The 21,328-nt window shown below is 38.4% G+C and overlaps 1 non-coding gene across 1 annotated transcript; it reads right to left on the bottom strand.

Annotated features, from left to right (window-relative positions):
- Nucleotides 1-15,699: 15,699 nt before the first annotated feature.
- Nucleotides 15,700-15,772, bottom strand: TRNAM-CAU (transfer RNA methionine (anticodon CAU)). The gene has a single exon. It is a non-coding gene; the product is annotated as a tRNA-Met (tRNA).
- Nucleotides 15,773-21,328: the final 5,556 nt, after the last annotated feature.

The following is a 21,328-nucleotide window of genomic DNA, read 5'->3' as shown; positions in this document are numbered from 1 at the left end:
GGTGACCAAAAAATATGGTTGCTTTTACCTCACTAATTTTGTTTTGGGCAAAAAAAATAGGTACAAAAAATTTGCATTTTTGCCATTCTGCGGACCTATCATCAAAGTTTCTATAGTCACGCTCAATACAGATACTATATACATGTTTTCTTAGTTCCCTTTGGGCCTCTAGATTCAAAAGGATCCATGGAGCATGTCAAAAGGATAATGCATCTCTTACAATTGGAACCTTGGGGGCAATGATAAAGTGCTAAATACAGCAAACACGAAAAAACTGGGTTTAGCATTATGACCTCTAGAAACCCATAGAAACTACTCAATATCTAGCCAAGATTGTAGTCTATGATTAGATATCGTTACTACCTACAACATACACACAATTGGCCTAAGAAACTAGCAATATTGAGAAAGTTATACTTTCTACTCTAAAATGTATCGTATTCTTCAGCAATCAAAAAACTCAACCGTCATCATATACTATGCTATATAGCATATTAGGTCCCCCAAAACTCAAGGAAGATTAGCTTTATGTTATACATTACACTTACACAATCAAAATTGAATTTGGATATCAAGAAAGCCACCAAAAAAATCATAAAAGTGCTAATTTTGTCCAAAAACAGGATTATGCAATTCTTGTAAATTAGTCATAACTTTCAATTTTAACACTTAGCTCTCCCTACTACAAGCATCAAAACATGTTGAGAACTATGGAGGCCTAACCTCTAGCCATCTAAACCTCACAAACATGAAGTTTAGAGTGGTAAAGTTGCCAAAAATTGAAAAAAAGCCAAGAACAGAACCCGTTTTTTCACACAGTTTAGGTTCAAAAATGTTGTGCAAGAGTAAGGTTATTGGTGAGATCGATACTCAAAAAAAAATGCTAAGTTTTTTTCAGCTCATAAGGCAAATTTGTGGATATATAGCACCTAGAAGTTCATTTTCATACTCTTCAAATAATTCAAGCAAAATGGTCACTTAACAGGACACAAAAGTGTCCTGTTACCATTCTAGTGTTAAAGATAAGGTATCAACCCATATATTTTTTTCGTTAACTACAAGGTTCCTTTTGCTTCATGGGTCAATGCTTAGATTTAACATAATTGAGGCTTGATAAATATTGAAATTAGGCCGATTAATCTTGAAAGAAGACCAGTAAGTACATTTCATAACTCCCCCAAGAATTGTATATTGTTCTATAAACCATGAAAGATCAACCTTGTCATAAAAATTAATGTATAATTCTCGCAAATGATTTTCTCATGTTAAACTGATCATTTAATATGGGGAAGTACCAGGGGAGTAAAAGCTAGAATATTGGTAAGGCTACCAGACCAATCTCTATCAGGGATCCAAAGGAGGATCCAAAAGGGGATAGTTTGCAAAAGAGCAATGTGCTTCAATGGGGCTTAAAAGACCTAAGGTTCAGCTCCACTAAAACTTCCATAGGCTAGCTAAAGTTCCTAAATTTAATTCAATTGTCCAAAGGTCAAAGTAGGGGAAAATTGGATGGTCATGGGAAGACTAAAAAGGCTTCCAACATCCCTAGGAGGAACAAGGGAAGAAAAAGGCGAGAAAGAGGTCACCCTATTCTCCATCCTTCTCATACTCTTCCTCTTCTAAAGAAAGTGATGGTGCAGCTCTCAAACTACCCAAAAGAAGAGGCCATAGGAAATACAATGCCACCTAGAAAAGGTCATCCAAGCTAAAAAAGTTCAAAGAGGGAGGAAAGAACATCTCTTTCCTTACCAACGATGGCACTATGGTGCTACGGACAAAGTCTTGGCCTTTATCCCCAACAATTCGATGCATGGTTTGAAGATGAGGGCTTCATGGAGTCCTCTAAGCTACGTCATGTAGCTATGCATTTTCAAAACTCTACCAGACAACGGTGAACCTCCACAAACATGGAAAGCTTTAAGAGATTCCATCACGAAGCAGTTTTTGGCTACCGATGCCAACGACAAAGTGCTCACCGAATGGCAAATCTTAAAGCTCTCTCCCTACAAATCTATTCACAAATATGTAGACAAGTTTTGGGATTTACACCTCAAATCCATTGTCTTCAAAAAGATGGATTTTGGAGAGCAAAAACAACAATTCTGTGTGGGTTTGACTGAGGATACGACAGAGTATGTTAACTCCCAAAGACCACGCACCATATCTGCGGTTATACACCATACCATGGTGGCTTCAAGAATCAACTTTCAACAAGGGACTAAGAGAAATCTTAAGCCCATGGAAAACAAGGAACAAGCCTAAGGGGAGGACAATGTCCAAAAGTATCCCAAAGGCAACGCCAATAACAACAAAGCTAACGAGAAGGGATTTTATAAAGGAAAAAATAAACTCTCTCCTGAATAGCTAGTGTTATCGAAAAGATAATCTTTGTTTCAAGTGTGGGGAGCAAGGGCATGCCTAGTGTGCTCATCCCCACAAGAATACACAATGATCCTCCTAGACCTACCTTAGTCTAAATTCAAGAAGAGGATGCTCATCACACAAAGGATCTCCTCTATGCCATGCTTGGGGAAAGGTAAGAGAACATGATGCTTTCATTCTCTTTGACCCTGGTTCTAAATTTCATATCCACAGATTTGGCCACCAAGCTAGGCATCCAAGCCTATGAGATGGCTCCCTTAATTGGGAAATTGAGGCGTCATGTCCAAAGCAATGTGGACAAGGAGGATTTCTTCATCTCTCCTCTCAAGAATGAGGATGTAATCCTAGGGGCACCATGGTTTGATCGCATGGCTACCAATGTTAAATTCCCTGAAAAGCAAATCTACTTTAGGTTTAGGGAAAAAGATATGTACATAGATTCTAAGGAGTTTGATAGTACCATACCCATTGTACATAAGCAAGCTTCAATAATTCAATAAAGAGCTCTATTTCTGTGTACATGATTTTTATTAAAGGTTCTCAAAATGAACCTAATTAAAAGCAAATATAAACAATCAAAAGGAATTAGAGTTATCCAATTTCCTCAATGGGTTCCAAGATGTTTTTATTGATGACATTCCATGTGAACTACCTCCCAAACGAGGGGATGACAACCATGCAACTGAACTCCTTCCTAATAAACGTCCTTATTGAGTTTCTCAAGCTCAACAAGAGGAGATCATGCAGCAAGTGCATGAGTTGGTTGAGAAAGGCGTGGTTAGGCCTAGCTCGTCTCCATTTTGTTCACCAGTGTTATTAGTGCAAAAGAAAGATGGTACATATTGTATGTGTGTCGACTATAGAGCACTAAATAGAATCACTATCAAGAATAGGTTTCCCGATCCACAATTAGAAGACCTATTTGATCATCTACGGGTCGACCTACTTCAATAGGATTGACCTAAAAAGTGGCTACCATCAAATAAGGATAGTTGATCAAGACATTGTAAAGACTTCATTTCGCACCACGTTTGACCTTTATGAGTACACTGTCATGCCTTTTGGCTTGACCAATGCACAAGCCACATTTAACCATCTGATGGAGAAGCTATTCAGACCTCATTAAACCTTTACTGGAGTGCTCTTTGATGATATAATCATCTACTCTAATTCATTAAACAAACACAAGCAACACCTCCACGTAATATTCCAAGTTTTATGAGAGAATAAACTTTATATTAATCGAAAGAAAATTAATTTTTTCTTACAAGAGATTCAGTATTTAGGTCACATTATCTCTCAAGATGGCATAAGTGGATCCATCAAAGTTAGAGGTAATAAAAGAATGGCCTAATCCAAGGAATCTGCATGAACTAAGAAGCTTTATAGATATGTGTGCATACTATAGACGCTTCATAGAAAGGTTCTCACAAATCGCGAGACCATTACATGACCTAATAAAGAGAAACATCAGGTATATATGGTCCACCGAGGAGAAAAATGCTTTCAAAAAGCTTAAAGAAACGCTTATCTCTCAACCTGTGCTTACACTGTCCGATCTCTCAAAGCCATTTGAGGTCCAATGTGATGCTTGTGGTGATTGCCTTGGAGCTGTTTTGCTTCAAGAAGGGCACGCCATTGCCTACAAAAGTCGAAGGCTTGACCCTGTTGAGCAAGCTCTAGGCATATATGAGAAGGAACTCTTAGTAGTTCTACATGCTCTAGATTTGTGGAAGCACTAGTTACTGGAGACTCCTTTCATTATGCGAACGGATCACCAAAGTCTTAAGTACTTCATGATGCAGAACAAGCTCTCCGACAAACAAATGAGGTGGAAAATTTTCCTTTCACAATTTCATTTTTATATTGCTCACATTGCTAGCAAGAATAATCAAGTGGCCGATGCACTCTCAAGATGACTAAGAGTGAATGTGGTATCCATAGCAACTCACAATGATCTATCTTCTAAGATAGATGAGTACAATATCGATCTCGATTTTAAAGATGTGATTTTAGTCCCCCTTGCACTAGGGAAGAAGGAAGAACCATTTACCTTACAAGATGGTTATCTTCTCTATGACAATAGACTATGTGTCACTAACTCATTACATGAGAAAGTAATATATGAATCTCATGCTCCTCCTTATGCAGGGCTAGAGGGATTCAATCTACCCTAAAAGGCACAGAAATATACTTCTATTGGCTTGCCATGAAAGCAAACATACAAGAGTATGTTTCAAAATGTGGTATGCCAAAAGACGAAGTTTGATAGAGGGAAGCAACCTAGGTTACTTCAACCTTTGTCAATTCCTAATTCACCATGGGAGAGCATATCCATGGATTTTATCTTTGGATTACCCAAGTCTATCCATGGGAATACAGGAATATGGACGATAGTAGACATGTTTAGCAAACAAGCACATTTCATACCTGTCAAAAAGACTATCAAGGCCCATCAAATGGCAACCCTCTTTATATCACCAATCTTCAAGTACCACGGCTTGCCAATGTCCATAGTGTTGGATAGAGATCCTAGAATGACCAATAATTTCTAGAAGGGTCTCTTTGAGAATTTAGGTACAAGGCTAAACTTATCTTGGACCTATCATCCCCAAACGGATGGCCAAAGTGAAATAGCTAACCTAAAAATTCTTGATCTACTAAAAGCTTATGTCACAGAAGTAGATCAAAAGTCCCAATGGGATAAGTACTTACTCTTAGTGGAGTATGCTTACAATAACATTGTACATACTTCCACGGGAAAAGCACCTTTTGAGGTGATAGACGGAATATCAAAAAGTCCCCGGCTACTCAAGGTACATGGGAAGATCTTCACCGCATATGAATATAGCCGATACCTGCAAGAATCTTTCCAAAAGATTAAGGATGCTATACCCATCTCTCAGCAAAGGCAAAAGGTTGTTGCTGATAAGCACAGAAGAGCCCTAGCCTTTAAACAAAATGATTGGGTCTTGCTGAAGTTTCCCAAGGCTCGATTAAGGAACACAATGGGAAAGAATCCTACAGGACGCCAAAAGTGCTATGCTAAGTTAGCAATAAGTTACTATAGTCCCTTTCAAATTTTTAGGCCAATCAATGAGCTAACCTATCAACTCAAGTTGCCCAACCATTGGCTCATACACAATGCTTTCCACGTGAGCCTACTAAAGACTTACAAAGGAGAGCCACCTCAAGAAGCAATCATTGAAGACCCACCGGAGATCAATTACCAAGAAGAGGTGTTGTAGCCCGAGTCCATTCTCTTATTACAAGGCGGTAAGACTATCCGACGATATCTTATCAAGTTTAAAAATTATCCTTTTGAAGATGCTAGATGGATGCAAGTCATACAATTAAAGGATAACCTAAACCTCGTCAATGCTTACAATGATTCACTAGAGTAAGCAAATGTAATATGTATAAATGAACAAAGTTTTTTTCCTATAAGACTCTCTTTTTCTTTATTATGCACAAATGTTAATAAGTATGCATGCTTAGGATCATGTTTGTGGAGACGACGTCTCCCGAACACCAAGTAGAGTTTGTCACTCTACTATGAAAGATTGATACGGACTAAAGTGCAGACATGCTTGTGGCAGCTAAGGCTCTCAAGCACCAAATGGACTAATCATCCATTCTGGAACGGTGTCGTAGGGTAAAATAGGGATCCTCTACCCGCTACAAACTAATGAGTAGGCTTTATCTTCTCTACCTCATAGTCGAGGACGACTATGATTTCAAAAGCGAGGTAATGTCATGAAAACTAATATCTAATTCTCCCAAATGATTTTCTCATGTTAAACTGATCATTTAATATGGGGAAGTACCAGGGGAGTAAAAGCTAGAATATTGGTAAGGCTGCCAGACCGGTCTCTGTCACGGATCCAAAGGAGAGAAAATAGGGATCCAAAGGGGGATTATCTACAAAAGAGCAATGTGCTTCAATGGGGCTTAAAAGACCTAAGGTTTAGCTCCATTAAGACTTCCATAGGCTAAGTTCCTAAATTTAATTCAATTGTCCAAAGGCCAAAGTAGGGAAAAATTGGATGGTCATTGGAAGACTAAAAAGTATTCCCACATCCCTAGGAAGGAGGGGGTGAGCCCTAATGGTAGGGGATGAGAAAGAAACACACACACACACACACTCCCAAGATCTCCCCAAAGGGAAGAATGGACACATGGAAGCATCTAGCAACCTAATGGCTTTCCTGATTCCTATTGGCCAGAAGACTAAAAGGTCCAATGAGAGTTTAAATGAATTATTTAATTACCTAAAGCTCTTACAAAAGGGTAAAGGAGGACACATGTCACAAGGCTACCAATTATGCTTCTAATTTGTGATAAGCTAGGCTCTGCAAGGGCCAATGGGAAGCCAGCAAGGATAGTTTGCAAGAAGGGTCGACCAAGAAGAGAGAAAGGGTTGCAACACTTTGCTACACACACACACACACACACACAACTCTTGTGTGCAAGAAGAACTCCATCTTCTTCTCCAAGAATTGAGAAGTAGAGGCCTACACTAACAACTCTTGGCTATGGAATGCAAATCCAACCAAGAGCCAAGCTTCAATGGCATGCTCATCTCCTCTATCATGCTAATTACTAAGCTAAGCTATGCTAATTAGAGTGATTATGTGGAGGAGAATACTTCTTTCTTGTAAGATAAATCTTCTTCCTCTCAATCATCCTCATTCCCTGCTAGCTCTCACCATTTTTGAAGGTGTGTGAGGTCTTGGGACACTAGGTGTGTTTTTCAAGCATAATTTGATGCATGAAGCTTCCATCTTCATTGCACCAACGAGTTTTGTCAAGGAACACAAGAATTGTATTGTACAAAAGTCTCCTTTGATGAGAGAATCTAAAATACAAAGCCTTTATGGAGGGGAGACCGGCTCCATATAAATCCGGTCCTCAACTGTTGTCAATTGTTCTTTTTCTCTCTCTTTTCAAGTATTGTCAATGCTGAATTAGCTAGGTGTAAATTGCTATGTTGCTTTCTCAAATTAAGTACTCTCTCTATGCTCATATGGAACTCGATCTTAATGAAATGCTCACTATGTTATCGATTTCCACTACACACAAGTTACTAGTGCATTAAATGTTACAAACCTTCTCTTTGGCTACCCCCTATGTGTTACGAATTATGTTATTAGATACATCTACGACTAAAGCATAGCATTTAGGTGCTAAGAAATAACCCTCTACCATTTTATGCTCTAGTTTGAGTTTACCTAAGTCCGCCAAGGATACCTCTGAGTCTTGAAGTGGTTTGTGTAAAGCAATTGAATCGGTATCAGCATCTAGGGAGATATATATAAGTATACATGCGTACCCGAGCATATGTTGTTATAGTTGCTGACATTTGCATTGCTAATGTGCTATTATTATTGAGTGACTGTAGCCAATGTCACCTAGATTTAGCAAAATCTCGAAGAGTATGACCTTTCATTCTTTGTATTGTAACTTATTGCATAGTGCGCAGTTCAACTCACCAAATTGGTAAATTGGCATTAGTTCTTAAGTTTTTCCCTATCACTGATCTCTTTGATGTTGCATTTAGGCTTGATATCAAACCTAATGTTTAGTGAATTCATAATCTATGAATGGAAGACATTACCTGGTCTCTGTTTTTTTAGCTTCCAACCTCATAGACTTCTTTCACAAATTTTGAGAAGGGGCTTTCACTCTTATCAAATAAATACACGTGCCTAAGCTTCAACCTATATCCTAATTTTACTACTAGTTTTAACTCCTTTGTAAAATATACACCTATAATTGTCCTGGTATGATATATAAGAGTTCCAATTGTAGGATTTTTGTAGGGAAGAAATGGTATCTTGATTGAGTCGGGACATGTTACTTTAGCCTCCACAAAGCCAAATTGTTGATCTAGATCGTACCCTTTCAAATTACCTTTCCATACAAGTTTTCCATTGGGCATTGGCCTTGTCATAGCATAAGGATATAATGAGTTGACATCATAGTAAATTAAGTTCTTGTCATAGGGTAAGTATACATCAGTGTGAGCACCATAATAGGCTTGTCGAATGAAGGCTAATTTGTTTGGTGCACGCCTATAGATAAGATACGTTTTGGGGTAATAATGGGTTTGATAAATCTTCTTAGCCATCAACAATACGGTCATGTTACTTGTTGTATCTATAAGAGATCAATTCCAATACTTTTCTTGTGCTTTCCTAAGGACTTCAACCAGCATTAAGATATCTTGATCCAAATAGTTGATTAATTATTTCATTTTCTCTGAAATATTAAACTCGTTCAGTTCTTCATGTCGGTCCCTTGCTACCCAATTCAAGGCACATTATATCGGCTAGAGACTTTAAACTGCCAGGCAATAGTTTTAGGGAATCTTGGAAGTCAAGTACTTGTATTTTTGGTTTACTTTATGATATATGATCACTTGATATACAATATGTTTCCTAATAATAGATTTTATTAACCCATTATTACCATCTTCAAGCAATAATTTCATAAGCAAGATTCCATCAAAATGGGATAAATATTGTGGAAGTGAACCCTTTTGATTGTGTGCTTCTTAGAATAGCTTATTAGATCCCTTAACACTACAATGGTAATAGGACACTTTTATGTCCTTGGAAAAAACTTAGCATTTTTTTTGGAGTATCGATCTCACCATTAACCTTACTCTTGCACAACATTTTTGAACCTAAACTGTGTGAAAAAACGGGTCCTTTTTTTGGCTTTTTTTCAATTTTTAGCGACTATACCACTCTAAACTTCATGTTTGTGAGGTTTAGATGGCTAGAGGTTAGGCCTTCATAGTTATCAACATGTTTTGATGCTTGTAGGGAGAGCTAAGTGTTAAAATTGAAAGTTATGACCAATTTACAAGAATTGCATAATCCTGCTTTTTGGCCAAAATTAACAGTTTTATGATTTTTTTGGTGGCTTTCTTGATATCCAAATTCAATTTTGATTGTGTAAGTGTAATGTATAACATAAATATAATCTTCCTTGCGTTTTGGGGGACCTAATATGCTATATAACATAGTATATGATGATGGTTGAGTTTCTTGATTGCTGAAGAATACGATACATTTTAGAGTAGCAAGTTTAACTTTCTCAATATTGCTAGTTTCTTAGGCCAATTGTGTGTATTTTGTAGGTAGTAACCATGTCTAATCATAGACTACAAACTTGGCTAGATATTGAGTAGTTTCTATGGGTTTCTAGAGGTCATAATGCTAAACCCAGTTTTTTCATGTTTGCTGTATTTAGCACTTTATCATTGCCCCCAAGGTTTCAATTGTAAGAGATCCATTATCCTTTTGACATGCTCCATGGCTACTTTTGAATCCAAAGGCCCAAAGGGAACCAAGAAAACATGTATATAGTATCTGTATTGAGCGTGACTATAGAAACTTTGATGATAGGTCCGCAGAATGACAAAAATGCAACTTTTTTGTACCTATATCTTTTGCCAAAAAAAAAAAAAGTAAGGTAAAAGCAACCATATGTTTAGGTCACCAACCCAGTGAAGTTAACGGGGCATTTTATCTCATGTCCTACAAAAATCCCCACTCTTATTTATATGCAATCAACCGTTGAAATTGTTGTTTTGGGCAAAATGCACTGGTCCATCAAGTTTGGAGGCTTGTACTGACCAAGGGATAAGAAAAATTACAAGTTTCTGATTTTTGCCATATGTACTAGTTATTGAACTATAAGCTCATGAAAGGATTTTTCAAAATGAGTGGAAGGCTACTATGGTTTTGGAATTTTTTTCCAAAACCCTGAAAGGACACTTTTATGTCCTGTTAGGTTACCATTCTAGTGTTCAAACATCGTCAAACATTAGTTTTCTTCTCTGTTTGAGATCCCCTAAATAGTAGTGGCTTTAGGTTCAATAGGTTATTAGTTTTTTCAGCAATGATACAAGTGTTCCCTTTTCACCTGCGAAGACATAACCCATGTACATTTTCCACTAGAATGGTTTCTATGTCTCCAACTATAAAACCCTTAGTGTTTTTGTCAGGGTTGCTTGTAGATACATACTGTCCTTTTGAGGTATCGTCCTTAACCTTAAATTAAGCCTCGTTCTTATATTTAACCTTGTACATTTGATCCTCGTCTTTCAAGCCCAAAAAGTCTTCTTTCCATAGACTTCTTGCATATCTCTTCACTGAGTAAACTAGAAATTACAACATCATAGGCCAATTTTCCCTCAAGTACAGAGTTACTAATTGCTATGCAAAATATGTCCCATGAGAGTGTAAAGAGCACAATAAGAAGATGACCGTACTTCATTGTCAAAATCGAATCTCTATGACGCCAATTGATGGAAAAGTAGATTGGGTGCATTCAAATGCTCAGAAACTGTGTCATTTTTTTTCATGTAAATCTCAAGAGCTTCTTCATCAAAGTACACCTTGTTGCTTGCGCTTTTACTCTCATATGTATTGCATAGCTTGTTCCATAAGGCTTTAGCAGTAGCATCACCCACTATGGTGAAATAGATAGATTTTGTGAGGTGTAAACATATAGTGGATTTAGCTTTGGCATCAAGCATCTTCCGCTGCGCAATTATATAGCTATCATCTTCTTGTCGTTCAATGATTCGTTCATATTGGCGCTTTGGATTAACACATCCTGGATTTTCTCTTTCCATATAGAGAAATTTGTGTTGTTGGACTTTTTGTAATGTACTTCTCAGAAGAGGATGCCATAATTGCAAGACTTGAGCACTATGTCAAGAAAACTTGACAAATTCTTGGCAAAACCTTCTCTGCAATAGGATTGAATCTCAAGTCAAAACGGTGCTCAAAGTGTCATGCAGGAAAAATCCGGTGGAGTCCCCTCTCTAAGGAGAGCAAAAACACAACCCAAATGACGCACACAATGGTACAGACGAAAATATGGCTGCCTTGCAAAATACCCAAGATAACACAATATCTAGCATAAACTGGAAAATCTGCATGCCTTGCGATTCCCATAGCACATAAGCCACGACGTATGCAAACAGAGAGAGAGTGAGAGCGAGACAAAGAAAAAGAGCACGTGCAGACGCACCTCCTAGAGTGGAGTGCTACGCCAGCACGGCGCGAGAGAAGAGAGGAGAGGAGAGAAGAATACACAGACACTGGATGCAATCTCCCCCCATGCAAGAGTGATCATTTCCCTCTTGCACGTATTTAATGTATAGATTTCTTGAATGGTAAAAAATGAGTACAAATTGGCCGGCCGGTCATAAATGACCAAAGCTCATAAAAGAGCACTTAAATAAAATGTACATAAAATATAATATTCTTTTGCAGTAACCTAGCTTGGTCAATCACTGTAGCATGATTTTGTGATCGGTGTTGCCTAAATCGGCGAATCTACACCCGACGTGCTGCCTAAATCGTCGAATCTGCACTAATGCTGCCGAAATCGACGGATCTTCATTTAATTTGTTCAAAATAGTGAAACTGTAATTTATCGGTGTGCTGCCTAAATTCGCGAATCTGCATTGGATATTGTTTAAAAATCATGAATCTTCCGTTTTATCAATGTGCTGCCTAAATCGGTGAATCTGCACCAAGATGAGTATCTACACACTGCCTAAATCGGCGAATCTGTGTGTCTGTGACCAATGGACTAGGCTACGCATAAAAGTGAAAAATAAATGACCTGTTTGATATGAAATTGGAATAGCGTGGAATGTGGAAGCATGTATCAAATCTTATTGATCATTGCACACCAGCTGAGCTCATGTAAGTAGTGGTATCAGAAGTCATCTCAAGAAAGAGTCCAATCAAAGAAATAGAAGCTATGACATTAGAAACAATGGATTTTTCAACATAATGTAAACAAGTAAGAAAGCCTTAAAGCATATGGAAAAAAATTCTTGCCTGCTACAAAGGTGCTTGGGTATTTATAGGGGTGTGAGAATATTAAAAAAAGACTCACTTAAAAGCAATCAAATTTAACTTATCATACCACTATTAAACTAGAGGATTTTCACATAAGAAGATGTGGTGAAGAGTGGGGGAATTTGGAGGGGCCAAGACAAGAGAAGAGACGGGATAAGTACTTGTGATGAATTAGATAATGTTACTTATAGGTCTAAAGATACATAGAGATCACATTGTACTTATCAGGGAGAATTGTAATGATATTTCAAGAGAGGTATTATCAAAATGCATTAAGCAATGTCATACCTAGGGCGTGATATGAGAACATTGTATTTAGATTTATCTGCAAAACTTTGCTAAAAACAAAGCACTAAAAACAACTGTGTTAAATTTAACAACAATCTAATCATACACTGAATTTACGTGGCCAAAAGCCTGAATATCTGGAGTCTATTGATTTTAAAGCTGATAATTCGGGAGAGAATTTGTACAAAATGGAAACAATCATAGTGATAGACAGACAGGGGACATGCCATGTTAACAGTGAGAAGTCGACATGAATGTGTGATATATCTGCTTACCATTGGCATTAAAAGTGAAATTATAATGCACAAAGAGTTTGTGTAATTTAAAATTTAGGCAGTTTCATTTCAAAAAAGTGCTAAATAAAAATAGAACACAATTATGAACATTTTAATACCAAGAATTGATCGAGTGTATGAGTAGTTTGCAGGACAACTTGTGCTCAGACAATTTTGAAGCACGTAATTTTGGTTGAAAGTTCCATTAAAAAAAACAGCTTTCAACTCATTGACCATGTTCAACTAAAATGAGCAAAGTTGCTCGGGAGAAGCTACAATTTTGAGGGCGGTTAGAGTAGGACACTGATGTCCAAATTATATGTGAGCCCTGCCTGTTGCATTGTTCAAGTACCAGGTAGATGTGTGTTCTCTAATGTATTATTATTATTTCTTTTTATTATTATTATTATTAAATTTATATTTATTTTAATGCAATTGGGGATTTTTATACATTGCATAATTGTAAAAAATATAACATGATTGACGTCAATTATCAGAACCTAACAATAGAGGGGGGGCGGGGGATTGTGAAGAGAGTGAAATGAAATGAAATGTTATAGTATCTGTCGTTAAAATGCCAAAATTACCTACGAAAATAAAGTCAGAAGATCCTTGTGGATCAAATCCAATATCTGGGTACAAAAATAAAACGAATTACAATGAAAGACTAAAACTAAAAGTCTGAAATCATCACAAGAAAATGCAACAACATCATCGTGAATGGGCGAGGATGCCTGACAGGAGGTGTTGTCCGAAAAGCTATCACATCGGTTCGTTGAAGAGGTTCGTCTATGTCTATTGCTATAAGGAGAGGGAAGATAGAGAGCGAACAATCCTTATGGATCTACTACAATGTCTGGGTACAAAATGAAATGAAGTAAAGCGAAAGATTAAATTAGACTGAAATCATGATCATCGTCATCGTCCCGTGGATGTATGGCTTCCGGAGAGAGTATTTCCTGTGGTCTTTCAAGAGCTTCCTCGATGTCCGTCGTTGTAAGGGGTCGTAATGGGAGGGGAAGAGACATAGCCAAAAATAAAATGTTATATTACTCGTCTTCAGAAGACCATGGGATCAAACTCAGCTTGTTCTGATGGATCTAATCCAATGTTTGGATAAAAAATAAAATGAAGGACAATAAAATACTAAATTGTAAGAACACTAAAGCTAAAGTCCGAACTTAATAATCGCCATCATCAACGTGGATGCCCGAGAATGCGCTGCAGCGAGCAGCTTGGCAATGAGTATTACAGCAGCCATGAAGGAGCTTCTGGAACATCCACCTCTGTAAGCAGTCCACTTGGGGGAGAGAGGTATTAACTACACGAGGATCGAGCAGGGCCAAGACAGTGGTGGACTGGCGATGAGTGGACACGCAATGGAGAGAGCTTTGGAAAGGAAAAGAGCTGAAAATGAGAGGGCTGGCCTTCTGCTGCTTCCGAATGTTGTTGCACGCACTTGTGTCATTGATGCTTGGTGGCGTCCAAAATGGCCACCTCAGAGCCATCACGTGATCGGACAAAACCTGCGCATGGTGGACTGCTTGTGATGGTTGCGGGGACCAACTGAGTGAGAGCACAAGGTTGGAGAACTCCGGTTAATGTGTGTGAGAGACTGAGTAGGAGGTAACCAGGATGGCTGGTGGGTATCAACCATGAGCTGTTTTGGTGTCCACTACCTAACTCAGGGTGCACCCAAAGCAGGTTGAATACACTACACGGATCTCCCCCCGTGCAAGAGTGACCATTTTCCTCTTGCACGTATTTAATTTAGAGATTTCTTGAATTGTCAAAAATCAGTACAAACTGGCCGGTCGGTCATAAATGGCCAAAGCTCATAAAAGAGCACTTGAATAAAATGTACATAAAATATAATATTCTTTTGCAATAGCCTAGCTTGGACAAGCCTTGTCCACCTGTTAGCTGCAATAAATAATAAAATATCAATTCCATAACGTACAAACCATAAAATCAACTCTCAAAACTAAGCATAAATTGTCAACTATCATTAACAACAAACGGCTTCCATATGCAGCATGAAGCAAAATATCCCATAAGATGCATGAACATCCCAACTCAAAAAAGAACCTCACGTAAGATCCTCCAAAACGCTAAGTAGACACAAGACACTAGCCACAATCTTAGAAAGGTTCTTCCGGTCCAAGTTTCAAAAGCGGTCGAGAAACTACCAAAAACACCAAAAAAATGGCTTCACACAAAGTACAATAGGCAATATTTGCAATTCGGCGTACATGCGTAAGAAACGTGCACAAAGAGACGAGGAATAGTTTTTGCTCTCAAAACACAATTATAATCAATATCCACACATTTTTATTACATTTTCCATGTTTGAAAGACCTTTGGCCACATTTCCTTGCCACTAATTTTCTCTCAGACAACATCATGTAAGAGAGAGAGAGAGAGAGAGAGAGAGAGAGAGAGAGAGAGAGAGAGAGAGAGAGAGAGAGATGTGCAAGAGCAGCTAAATAATACGTTATTGTGTTCTTCTCATAATAATTACAAGTTGATTTCCCACATGGTGAGGAATTAAATTTATAGCAGCGACAATGTGATCTAAAAGGTGTGTGCCCAAAGGATGGGAAGAGGTGCGCCTTGTTGTGGGTTGTCGCATCCTTGCCCTCCACTGTGCACCATGTGAATGCGTAGCACGTGCACCTTGCGCCTTAGTTTGGGTTGTCGCATCCGTGCCCTCCATGTAGATCTCTATGCGCACCATGTGAAAATTTAGATAACTCAAGTGTCTAAAGACCTTCAAATATGATCGATTTCGTAGGTTTATCCAAGTTCTTAGAACACTTTTGGAGTTGTTTAAGAGAGAAAAAGATTGACCCGAGAAAAATTATCAGAGCGAGGTGTCGATCCTCGGCCTTTGGGTTATGAGCCCAACGCGCTCACCGGTTGCGCCACTCTGATTGGTTGTTGGCTTGCTGGGCCCACCACCAACCGCTTTAAAAACAGCTAGCCCATGGAGTCTGCAGCATAGCGCCATTGCACCACCAGTCCACCATTGCACCACCATCATCACCAGTCCACCATTGCACCACCAGTCCACCATTGCACCACCATTGCCCGAGAATTCGCTGCAGCGAGCAGCTTGGAAGCCCATGGAGTCTGCAGCGCCTTCTTATGCCCGGAGAGAGGTGTGAGTCAAAAGGTATAAAACGTGAACTTACTGCTCCTTACAATCCTCCTCAAAATGGTGTTGCTGAGAGGATGAATAGGACCATACAAGAGAAGGTCAGAAGTATGTTGTCTAATGCACAGCTGCCAAATGGGTTTTGGGCTGAAGCTGTATCAACAGCTGTTCATCTTGTAAATAGATCTCCTAGCAAGGTTTTGCAGAAGGATTCAGTGCCAGAGATGGTATGGTCAGGCAAAATGCCCTCATACAAGCATCTCAGAGTCTTTGGCTGTGAGGCATATACTCACGTTCCAAAGGAATTTAGGAACAAACTTGAGCCAAAGAGTAGAAAGTGCATCTTTCTAGGCTATGGTAATTCTGGTGAGATGGGGTATAGACTTTGGGATCCCGAATCCAAAAAGGTTGTCTACAGCAATGATGTTCACTTTAATGAATCCAAATATCATTCTTAACCAGAGAGGGTTGAGGAGATTAGAAGAGTTGTCTTCCAAGAAGATGGACCTGCACGTGCAAGACAAAATTTCAGGGCTCAAGAGGAGCAAGGATAGGATAGATTGGAACCACAGGTTGTGGCTGATCCTGAGCCACCTATTGTGCGTAGATATGGACGTGTCACGCGACCTCCTGATAGGTTTGTTCCATCTATGAACTATGTCATGTTGACTGATTGCAATGAGCCTTCATGTTACAAGGAAGCAGTGCAAATGAAGGACTCCGGGAATTGGCAATTGGCCATGCAGTCAGAGATGACAGCTCTGCATAAAAACAAGACATGGAAGCTAGTTAAATTACCACAGGGCAAAAATGCTCTACCTTGTAAATGGGTTTACAGGTATAAGATCACCGCTCATGATAGTCAGCCAAAGTACAAAGCAAGGCTTGTTGCCAAGGGCTTTAAGCAAGAACAAGGCATTGACTTTGATGAAGTCTTCTCTCCGGTGGTCAAGATGACTACATTGAGATGATTTCTTGCATTGGTTGCCATATTAGATTTGGTGTTGCACCAAATGGATGTCAAGACAGCGTTCTTGCATGGTGATTTAGATGTGGAAATTTACATGCAGCAGCCAGAAGGGTTTGTTGAGAAAGGCAAGGAAGATTGGGTATGCCAGTTGTTAAAGAGTCTTTATGGCTTAAAACAATCACCGAGGGCATGGTACCATAAATTCCACAAGTTTATGCTTTCTCAAGGCTACAAACGTAGTGAGTTCGATAACTGTCTATATACAAAGAAGGCTAAGGATGGTAGTTGGCTGATCCTTATTTTGTATGTGGATGACATGTTGATTGCTGGCAAGCACTCGGAAGAAATTTCAGCTATGAAGTCAAAGATGGCAAAATCGTTTGACATGAAAGACATGGGACTTGGACTACTTCATGATGCAGACCAAGCTCTCCGACAAACAAATGAGGTGGAAAATTTTCCTTTCGCAATTTCATTTTTATATTGCTCACATTGCTAGCAAGAATAATCAAGTGGCCGATGCACTCTCAAGACGACTAAGAGTGAATGCGGTATCCATAGCAACTCACAATGATCTATCTTCTAAGATAGATGAGTACGATATCGATCTCGATTTTAAAGATGTGGTTTTAGTCCCCCTAGCACTAGGGAAGAAGGAAGAACCATTTACCTTACAAGATGGTTATCTTCTCTATGACAATAGACTATGTGTCACTAACTCACTACATGAGAAAGTAATATATGAATCTCATGCTCCTCCTTATGCAGGGCATAGAGGGATTCAGTCTACCCTAATTAAAAGGCACAGAAATATACTTCTATTGGCTTGCCATGAAAGCAAACATACAAGAGTATGTTTCAAAATGTGTGGTATGCCAAAAGACGAAGTTTGATAGAGGGAAGCAACCTAGGTTACTTCAACCTTTGTCATCAACAATACGGTCATGTTATTTGTTGTATCTATAAGAGATCAATTCCAATACGTTTGATCTTTATGAGTACATTGTCATGCCTTTTGGCTTGACCAATGCACAAGCCACATTTAACCATCTGATGGAGAAGATATTCAGGCCTCATTAAACCTTTACTGGAGTGCTCTTTGATGATATAATCATCTACTCTAATTCATTAAACGAACACAAGAAACACCTCCACGTAATATTCCAAGTTTTATGAGAGAATAAACTTTATATTAATCGAAAGAAAATTAAATTTTTCTTACAAGAGATTCAGTATTTAGGTCACATTATCTCTCAAGATGGCATAAGTGGATCCATCAAAGTTAGAGGTAATAAAAGGATGGCCTAATCCAAGGAATCTGCATGAACTAAGAAGCTTTATAGATATGTGTGCATACTATAGACACTTCATAGAAAGGTTCTCACAAATCGCGAGACCATTACATGACCTAACAAAGAGAAACATCAGGTATACATGGTCCACCAAGGAGAAAAATGCTTTCAAAAAGCTTAAAGAAATGCTTATCTCTCAACCTGTGCTTACAGTGTCGGATCTCTCAAAGCCATTTGAGGTCCAATGTGATGCTTGTGGTGATTGCCTTGGAGCTGTTTTGCTTCAAGAAGGGCACGCCATAGCCTACAAAAGTCGAAGGCTCGACCCTGTTGAGCAAGCTCTAGGCATATATGAGAAGGAACTCTTAGTAGTTCTACATGCTCTAGATTTGTGGAAGCACTAGTTACTGGAGACTCCTTTCATTCTGCGAACGGATCACCAAAGTCTTAAGTACTTCATGATGCAGACCAAGCTCTCCGACAAACAAATGAGGTGGAAAATTTTCCTTTCGCAATTTCATTTTTATATTGCTCACATTGCTAGCAAGAATAATCAAGTGGCCGATGCACTCTCAAGACGACTAAGAGTGAATGTGGTATCCATAGCAACTCACAATGATCTATCTTCTAAGATAGATGAGTACGATATCGATCTCGATTTTAAAGATGTGGTTTTAGTCCCCCTAGCACTAGGGAAGAAGGAAGAACCATTTACCTTACAAGATGGTTATCTTCTCTATGACAATAGACTATGTGTCACTAACTCACTACATGAGAAAGTAATATATGAATCTCATGCTCCTCCTTATGCAGGGCATAGAGGGATTCAGTCTACCCTAATTAAAAGGCACAGAAATATACTTCTATTGGCTTGCCATGAAAGCAAACATACAAGAGTATGTTTCAAAATGTGTGGTATGCCAAAAGACGAAGTTTGATAGAGGGAAGCAACCTAGGTTACTTCAACCTTTGTCATCAACAATACGGTCATGTTATTTGTTGTATCTATAAGAGATCAATTCCAATACGTTTCTTGTGCTTTCCTAAGGACTTCAGCCAGCCTTAAGATATATTGATCCAGATAGTTGATTAATTATTTCATTTTCTTTGAAATATTAAACTCGTTCAGTTCTTCATGTCGGTCCCTTGCTACCCAATTCAAGGCACATTATATCGGCTAGAGACTTTAACACTAGGTTGGTAACCTAATAGGACATAAAAGTGTCCTTTCAGGGTTTTGAAAAAGACCTCCAAAACCATAGTAGATCCACTCATTTTGTAAAATCCTTTCATGAGGTTATAGTTCAAGGCCTATTACACATGGAAAAAATAAGAAACTTGTAAAATTTCTCATCTTTTGGTCATACCAAGCCTCCAAAGTTGATGGACCAGTACATTTTCATCAAAACAGTCATTTCTTACGTTTTGTTGCATAAAAATAAGATTAGGGATTTTTGTAGGACTTGAGATAAATTCCCTAGTTAACTTCAATGGGTTGGTGATCTGAACATATGATTGCTTCTCACTCACTATTTTTTGTTTTGCCAAAAGAAATAGGTACAAAAAGTTGAATTTTTACCATTCTGCAAACCTATCATCAAAGTTTCTATAGCCACGCTCAATACAAATAATATATGCATGTTTTCTTAGTTCCCTATTGTCCTTTAGGTTTATAAGGAGCCATGGAGCATGTCAAAAGAATAATACATCTCTTACCAAGGGGAATCTTGGGGACAAAGATGAAGTGCTAAATACAGCAAACATGAAAAAACATCTGGGTTCAACATTATGAGTTGTAGAATCCCATAGAAACTATTCAATATCTAGCCAAATTTGATCCTTATGACTAGATATGGTTACTACCTACAAAATGCATGTAGTTGTCACAAGAAACTAACAATATTGAAAAAGTATACTTGATATACTAGAATGTTTCGTTTTCTTCTATAATTGAAAAAATCAACCATCGTTGTCTACTATGAAAGATTAAATTAGACTAAAATCATATAGATTTCTTGAATGGTCAAAAATCAGTACAAACTGGCCGGCCGGTCATAAATGGCCAAAGCTCATAAAAGAGCACTTGAATAAAATGTACATAAAATATAATATTCTTTTGCAATAGCCTAGCTTGGTCAAGCCTTTTCCACCTGTCAGCTGCAATAAATAATAAAATATCAATTCCATAACGTACAAACCATAAAATCAACTCTCAAAACTAAGCATAGATTGTCAACTATCATTAACAACAAACGGCTTCCATATGCAGCATCAAGCAAAATATCCCATAAGATGCATGAACATCCCAGCTCAAAAAAGAACCTCACGCAAGATCCTCCAAAAGGCTAAGTAGACACAAGACGCTAGCCACAATCTTAGAAAGGTTCTTCCGGTCCAAGTTTCAGAAACGGTCGAGAAACTACCAAAAACACCCAAAAAATGGCTTCACACAAAGTACAATAGGCAATATTTGCAATTCGGCGTACATGCGTAAGAAACGTGCACAAAGAGACGAGGAATAGTTTTTGCTCTCAAAACACAATTATAATCAATATCCACACATTTTTATTACATTTTCCATGTTTAAAAGACCTTTGGCCACATTTCCTTGCCACTAATTTTCTCTCAGACAACATCATGTAAGAGAGAGAGAGAGAGAGAGAGAGAGAGAGAGAGAGAGGTGCAAGCGCAGCTAAATAATACGTTATTGTGTTCTTCTCATAATAATTACAAGTTGATTTCCCACATGGTGAGGAATTAAATTTATAGCAGCGACAATGTGATCTAAAAGGCGTGTGCCAAAAGGATGGGAAGAGGTGCGCCTTGTTGTGGGTTGTCGCATCCTTGCCCTCCACTGTGCACCATGTGAATGCGTAGCACGTGCACCTTGCGCCTTAGTTTGGGTTGTCGCATCCGTGCCCTCCATGTAGATCTCTATGCGCACCATGTGAAAATTTAGATAACTCAAGTGTCTAAAGACCTTCAAATATGATCGATTTCGTAGGTTTATCCAAGTTCTTAGAACACTTTTGGAGTTGTTTAAGAGAGAAAAAGATTGACCCGAGAAAAAT

The sequence above is a fragment of the Adiantum capillus-veneris genome, chromosome 16, assembly GCF_014529385.1.
Source record: "Adiantum capillus-veneris isolate H3 chromosome 16, ASM1452938v2, whole genome shotgun sequence".
Classification (NCBI taxonomy): Eukaryota; Viridiplantae; Streptophyta; class Polypodiopsida; order Polypodiales; family Pteridaceae; genus Adiantum; species Adiantum capillus-veneris.
Note: the sequence above shows the minus strand (reverse complement) of the source record. Positions and strands in the feature narration are given on the sequence as shown.